The sequence below is a fragment of the Stylophora pistillata genome, chromosome 4 (genome assembly GCF_964205215.1).
Source record: "Stylophora pistillata chromosome 4, jaStyPist1.2, whole genome shotgun sequence".
Lineage (NCBI taxonomy): Eukaryota > Metazoa > Cnidaria > Anthozoa > Scleractinia > Pocilloporidae > Stylophora > Stylophora pistillata.
Genome location: NC_142522.1, coordinates 12,873,230 through 12,880,729, shown reverse-complemented (window position 1 = coordinate 12,880,729; position 7,500 = coordinate 12,873,230). Strand labels below are relative to the sequence as shown.

Below are 7,500 nucleotides of genomic sequence, written 5' to 3'. Positions count from 1 at the left end.
TCAAAACTAAGAAATCTCACTGGTGATATGCAAACTATGATATGTCGAATAAGAAGTACAAAGCCATCCAGCAGATATTTATAGACCACAAGTCGAACTCTTGTGTCAGAAGATGATTTACAGTTGATTACATGTAAAATATGAGATGATTGCAAATAAGATTTAAAGCTGGGGCGATTAGCGGTGGAAAAGTTCTAGAAACTTCTCTCACTGTCACTTTACTTTCGTCGTTTATAATTTTTGCGCAAACAGAACAAACAAAGTCTACGCGGATCTTCTCCTATGTTGATTTAAAAACTGACAACCATAGAACTTTTTCAAAGTATTGCGGAGAATGTCCACAGTTTCTTCGATTCCTTAAATTTTAGCAAAATATAAAACTGCCGGTCTTTAGTTATTTGAAAAGTGTGACCTGCAGTCGACCTAAATACGAAAATCTTATCCACTCAAAGGAACAAAAGTAAAAGCAGTAATGCGACCCGGGCCTTATTAAGATAATCAGCTTGTCCATAAAGGACGAGAGTTAAAAGTGCAATGTTATGTAACACAGTGTAAAATCTAACTCGCAAAGTAAATTTTTGAATTATTAATACTATAAGAAGTGCCAAGTAAAAGTGCGTAAATGTAAAAATCTTGGTTTTTATTGACCGTAAGCAGTTTTCATACATTTTAAAATAAAATCGCATCGAAAGTAACCTCTCAAATGCCTTAATTCTGTTGTGTGACTCACCAATGTTGCGTGACAGCGACAGTCTAGTAAATCTCCCCATTTCGTCTTACAGCTGGTCCTATTCCTGAAGGATTCCGCTATGCAGGAGTTGAGAGCAATACTTGAGCAACACAAGGTACATTTCAATCGTTGAAGGGAGATTGAATGATCAAATAGCTACTGTGAAGTACGGGGATAACGAACCTCGTTCTTTTTCGGATTTTGAGGCCTTTTCTTATTAGACCCTATTGCCACTTTCGGAGGATCGTTACTTTCGGGTAAATAAACCGTGTACGGTACATGGGCTACTAAAATTTATTAAAATAGATACAAATGTGAAAACATCGGAAATATGTATCACAATCGTTAAATTCGAGGTGGGGGTTTCTAAATTTGTAACTGCTTAAACTGTGAAATGTCGTTACTTTTTGGGGTTGTTACTCTTATGCCTTTATAGTGGTTGGTTCTTCTGTAGTTTAATGGGTAATTAGCTTGCATGTCTAAGATGTTTTATTGTTTAACCAAAGCGTAAATTAGTGGTCATGAATGGCCATCGTATTTGTATAATTGTGGCAAAGATAATAACAAGAGTAACGATGAAATTACAAGAACTCATCATAATAAATTCCACTGCATGATAAAGAATTATTGTTGTGAACTGTCTATTCGTGTTAATCGGTAAGCTTGACGCCTTCATTACTTTTTAACAGGTTTACAGTATGCATACCTTGAAAATGATTACAGATACTCAGTTTGAAAGCATGGGACTGGCTATAGGTCATATAGCAAAGATAAAGGCTTTAACAGCTGAAATCAGTGAAGCCAGGATATCAGAAGGTATGTAATCCCATATTTCTCCCTTATGATCAGGAAATGCTTTTCATTAGTGCGTCATTACTTTACAATCCTTTTGGACTACGGGGCTAAAAAAATTCGCTTTTCCCCACAGAACTTGATTGCAATCGCTTTGGAAAACACCCAGACAAAGCTGACCGCTGGGGCTGCTCACCCAAAGAAAGCTCATGGGAGTTTTGAGCTCTTTCTCTTTCGTCAGATTTCTGTTACTGAAAAAAGAAACTGTCTGTAATGCGACGTAATTCGTGTTTTTTTTTTATGCAGTTCAAAAAGAGGCCAGAATCAGGAATCTAGTCGAAAAAATCAGAAAAGGTGGAGCTAAAGATAAGAAACGGAAAACCAACGCCGCTCGAGCTCAAGTGGATAAGAAGACAGTAAAGCAACGAAAAATGTATATTGGCTGGCTTCATCGTTCCTCTGTTAACTCTAAGTTTAAACAAGTAAGATTGAAAGACGGTGGAGGTCTCCGTGAGTTCACCTACAGTGATGACGATGAAATCTCGGTGGATTTTCTCAAGGCAAATGCCAGGAAGCTTTTCTTCCCAGAACAAAGGTCTAAGTTTGGTGCCTTAGACGATATGTGTTTGCATTTAGGTAACTACGCACAGGAAAGGATAACAGAGTTCACTGATATCGATGGAAAAACCTGTACCTTTCAAGAGTATCTGAAATCACGTGGCCTATTTGCTAGTCGATTCAACGTTTACTTGATGTCGACATTCGTAGGAGAAGGAACGGAGGGACCAGCGAATGATGCTTCACAGGAAGAAGCTCACAGAAAGCGAGACACATTTCAGTTTAAAACACAAGACGTGTTTATGGGTGCTGGTGAAACACAGATATCTGGAGATTTCAAGAATCTCGCGGCGACTAGCACACCAAAGACGTCAGCACGAGAAGAAAGCCAAAGCCATATCTTGGTGTTAAAGAACCAGGTAGGAAAAAGCCCTTTCCCTTATCAAACTGTCAGTGACAACAAACTGTACATCACTTATGAAAGCGCTGCAAACTCGTCATATGCTGACGTGGTATTGAGAGTTATGTCATCGTCAAGAGCACAGTGCTACGATGTCTACTCTTTTGAAGATCCTACCATTCAAGACATGGCGTTAAACGATTTTGACCCTCTTGACTTTGGCTTTAATGTTGTCGACATTTCTAAAGGTGAAAAATATTTTCTTCAACGGAGTGACGACCCAACCTCTGAAGAAGGATTCAAGGTAGTCTTCCCTAACGCAGATGCGCAATCCAGTAGCCTTATCTTACACCCTCCATCAGAGGTTTGGGGCTACGATGATAAACAGCTGATACTGGGAGTTGTATCATCCTGCCATATGTCATCGAATGCATGGTACGTGTGGTATCGTGATGGAATTCAGATCAAAGCAGGAAACAAACATTGCTGTCTACCAGTTTCTTCGCCAGGTAGTTACCATATCGCGGTACACTGCGGAGAACAAAAGACGACGTCGGAACCAGTCTTGGTTTGCGATTTCAGTGATTTGGGACCACCGAGCGTCTCTGTATTCGACACAAGTGCCAAGGCGAACGTCCCTCAACTGCCTGTAGTGGAAAAGGGAGAAATAAACTTTTCAGCGAAAGATGAACTTGGCCGAGGCTCCTTTGGTGTCGTGTACAAGGGCGTGTGGGCCGGAACCGAGGTCGCAGTGAAGCATGTCAAAATAAGAAACGCCAAGCGCCTTCAGACAGTCGTGGAAACGGAGGTACGAATTCACAGCATGATTCGCCACCCAAACATTGTGCAAATTATGGCCATTTCATATCTGAAAAACTCTATTTACCTGGTCTCGGAACTTATAAATGGGCGAAATTTGGAGGAATTACTCTTCAACGATGACGAAAATTCTGACATTTTCACACTTCAAAGCTGCAATAAGTATGATGTTGGGAAGCAAGTTTCGTTAGCTGTTGCTTACTTGCATAATTTGAAACCTCCTCTTCTTCACTGCGACATAAAACCTGCTAATGTGCTGGTAGCCGAGAAAACCCACATCACAAAGCTGTGCGACATGGGTTTGAGCAAACTGAAGTCCGCGCAATCCCTTACTCACACGACCAGCTCAGCAATCAGAGGAACTCCCTCTTATATGGCCCCCGAATGTCTGCTTGAGAGGAAGAAAGCAGCAGTCCATTCAGATGTCTGGTCGTTGGCATGTACACTTGTTGAGCTTTTCACCGAGAGGGAATGTTGGGAACAATTGTTGGAAGGTAAGGAAGAAGCTGCAGGCAGGAAAAGTGATGATGCAGAAAGCGACGTTGAATCTCTCATTGCCATCATGAGAAAGAAAGAATGTCCTCGCTCAATAGAGTTCTTGCCAGAAACAGTTGATGCTTCCCTCCGGGGCATTCTCGTAGACTGTTTCAAGTATGAAACAGAATTGAGGCCACGTGCTATTGACCTTGTAAATGCATTTCCGTAAAGGCTCAGACAAATCTCAAGTCAGTGTGAAAAATGCTTGTATGGCCAGAAATCGAGGACAGTATGGCGGCGAAGCATGCGCACTATTAGTGATTGAGGTGCTTTTTGAAAGTGGCTTTTTGATAAAGGTTTTGCATGACAGAATTGTGAAATTCCTCCACAGTGAGGCTACGAAGGTGCAAGGTCACGTTCTGCACATCGAATAACGAGAGAATGTACTCCAAAGATTACTCACGTCAAATATAAAACTACAGCGATGTACCAAAGTTCTTCCCGAGCCACACATTTTATGGACACGTTGTAGCGGCATTAGCGCCGGTCTCTACCTTGCGCTTGAATACCCTTTTCCATTCCGTTTAAGTCCATCGTGGCTCTTCGTTTAATTACTTAGTCCACACATCGTAAGTTCATCTGCGAAGATTGATGACCAATCCACAGTCCATTTCAAAGCAAACAAAGCATCCTTCGTTCAGCCAAACAAATTTCTAATTGTCGACAATTCTGATGACTAAAAATTTTGAAAAAAACCGATGTCGACTCGTTAAATTGTTGAACCGGCTGAAACCTTCGCTACCCTGTGAAAACAAGCCGTTATTATCACTAGCTTTGTAACCTAGCTATTTAAAATCAATGCCGCTGTTTACGGGTACCGAAGGCTTCAAAATCGTGCAAAATGTAAAATTTTGAAAATTGACTGTTATGAAAATTAACTTACCCCTCGTTTACGGTTTATCTTGCAAATAAACCGCTCAATTCCATAAAATTGCCCCTGTCCTGAATATGTGTTGCTTCTTTTCTCAATAAAAATGTCGACGGTGGTTAAATTATTTACCTCACGATAAAAGGCAATTTAGAAGGTTTTTGTGCAACCACATTTGTTATTTAAATGCCGCGAATGTGAGCCCAAATTTAAGTTCGCTGACCGTCCTCTATTTCTAGCCATGCAGTACTTTAACCGTGGTATTTAATTCAACGCCAAATTAATGCATTTTGGTGCTAAAGAACTAAAATATGTGATCTGTCTGTAGTCTATCAGAAAACTACCTTGCTCAAGTTTCATTGTGTCGTTACAAGACAAAAGTTTTGTTAATTTTTCACTATTTCAATGTTAATGTTTCTTTCGATCTCTGTTAAAGGACACAAGTAGAGCTGATATGCTTAATTGAGTAAGGAGGAGTAATATTAATAATAAACTGTTGCTTTATCTTAACTTGTTCTCTGCTTTTCCTACACGAGTCAACTCAAGACGATGTTCGAAAGCCGATAAAATGCGGTGAAAGAAAACCGCAACTGTCAGATTAAGTGATCCAGTTTAAGGAATTGGATAATCTCAGAGTATAGTTTAAGAGCCTCGCGTTCATTTAAAGGTGGAGAATAATCTGGTTTGATCAATCTCACTAACTCTTCTATATCCTCGTTATGGTCGACACAATTCTCAGCGTACATCTCTTTACACATATTTACATCGTCGATGTTCACATTTACCAAGTAGTTGTGTGTTCCATAGATTTCGGGTGTAAAAAACATGACGTCTGGTTTTCCACCCTCCACTTCCAGTCGTTGTTGTCGCTGAATGTTATGCGTATTCCACAACTCTGCTACAAGATATAATTCCTGGCGAAGGATAGGCAAGAAAAAAAATCTGAGAAATTCCGTGACGAGGTAATCGTCATGGTACAAACCACAATCACGGAGGTCTTTAAAAAAGTTTATCCACCATCCCCCTCCACCCTCTCGAAATTTAGACCACCAAGCTTCTATGCGTTGATTTCCGGTGCTTTTTCCTTCGATGAAACTTCCACTTCCAGAAAAATGGTCATCGTCATGCCAACGAAAAAATTGTTGAAGAGTGCCAATGATTGTGTTTTCGGTTCCCCTGTCACAGCGCATCCTTCTTGGAACCCCTCCAAGTTGTAGAATAGCATTTAGGTAGTTTGAGGTAATAACCCTGGGATTTTTGTTCGTGGAACCGACTTCTAACCAAAGAATTCGCCTTGAGAAGCCGTCTACTGCGCCATGAACGAAAAAGCCAAAAGGCGCAAGCTTATCCCATCCGTCAACATGCCATAAGAAGTTTGGCCCTGGGGTGACGTATCTTCGTCTCTTTAGCCTACGTCTTTGACGACGCTCCACTCCTTCAGGGTCTAAAACCCGAAGGGATTTCATGACAGTATCTCTTCTTACTTGCAAATTGTACTTTCGCCTTAAGCGCCTCGTCAGTTGACGATAGCCCAGAAAGGAACCACACGAGTTCTCCAATTCTTCCAGAATGGCAGCCACTATTCGCTCAAGGGGCGATTCGTTGTTGTATCTCGCCCTTTTAAGTCCCAAACGTTGTAAAATTCGTTTTAAAGTACGCACTGAGAGTGCTATGCCATGTTGTAAAGCTAAAAAGCCAGTAATTTCAGCGTTGGTAAATCCTTGAGAGAAGTAGCGTCTGACTGCATTTTCTCTCTCAAAGCCAGAGTGTTTGTTTAGAGCAGGTGTGTAGACAGGTAAAACGCTCTGCACTAGACACAGCGTGTTTAGAAGGAAGATAAGATGAAGCAACCTGTTCCAGAACATAGTAAACGTTAATTAAAGTACCACTCACTCGCGTCTTAAATAGAATGATTAAAACAAGTAAGGATCAGGGACACTCACTTACCGAAACATGATGACGCACTCTGACGGATTCCAAATGTTTTTTTCACGTTTGGAAGACTGAGGACAGAATTCTGAGGTCTGAAGTCTAGTTTCGTGAACTGTGAAGGCTTAAATCTTCAACTCTCCAATCACCTTTATTAAGTCTGAAGTCTGAAGTCTGAAGTCTAAAGTCTGAAGTCTGAAGTCTGAAGTCTGAAGTCTGAAGTCTGAAGTCTGAAGTCTGAAGTCTGAAGTCTGAAGTCTGAAGTATGAAGTCTGAAGTCTGAAGTCTGAAGTATGAAGTCTGAAGTCTGAAGTCTGAAGTCTGAAGTCTGAAGTATGAAGTCTGAAGTCTGAAGTCTGAAGTCTGAAGTCTGAAGTCTGAAGTATGAAGTCCCTTCTCGGCTTTCGTATAATTCACATCTACAGAGCAAAACATAAGTGATGGCACAGATTATACCATACAGACTGCAGCAACTAGATAATGGAAAATTTTGGTGTTGGCCAACGTAAATCAAAATCATCACAGATGGCATTACTTTCTTGATCAAAACTTAAAGCAAACTTTCATTTTTACTCAAATGTTGAGAGAGTTCTCTGCTTGAATGACAAAAATCGAAAACTTCAGCTGGAGTAACAACAGCAGAAGTGTTCACGCTTGAATTGTTTTTAGTAATATTACAGGTACAAACAATTCAAGCATTAAAAGCATGCGAATTGAATGCAAAATAATAAGCTTGAATATTGTTTTGTATCGATGAAAACTGTGATATTTTACAAGAAGTAAAACACATTTAGGTTCTAATTTGTTCCCACAAGTGGATTATACCTTTACAATTACGAGGTCGCTTTCCATTGCAATATTTAACAA

The 7,500-nt window shown here is 40.3% G+C and overlaps 2 protein-coding genes across 2 annotated transcripts in view; one reads left to right on the top strand and one right to left on the bottom strand.

Moving 5' to 3' along the window:
• LOC111333935 (protein O-mannosyl-transferase 1-like) overlaps positions 1–7,500 on the top strand; it is a 69,912-nt gene that overhangs the window by 24,092 nt on the left and 38,320 nt on the right. The gene's annotated exons all lie outside the window — the stretch shown is intronic.
• The window catches only part of LOC111333918 (uncharacterized), a 14,080-nt gene that overhangs the window by 5,189 nt on the left and 1,391 nt on the right, over positions 1–7,500 (bottom strand). The window lies entirely within an intron of this gene.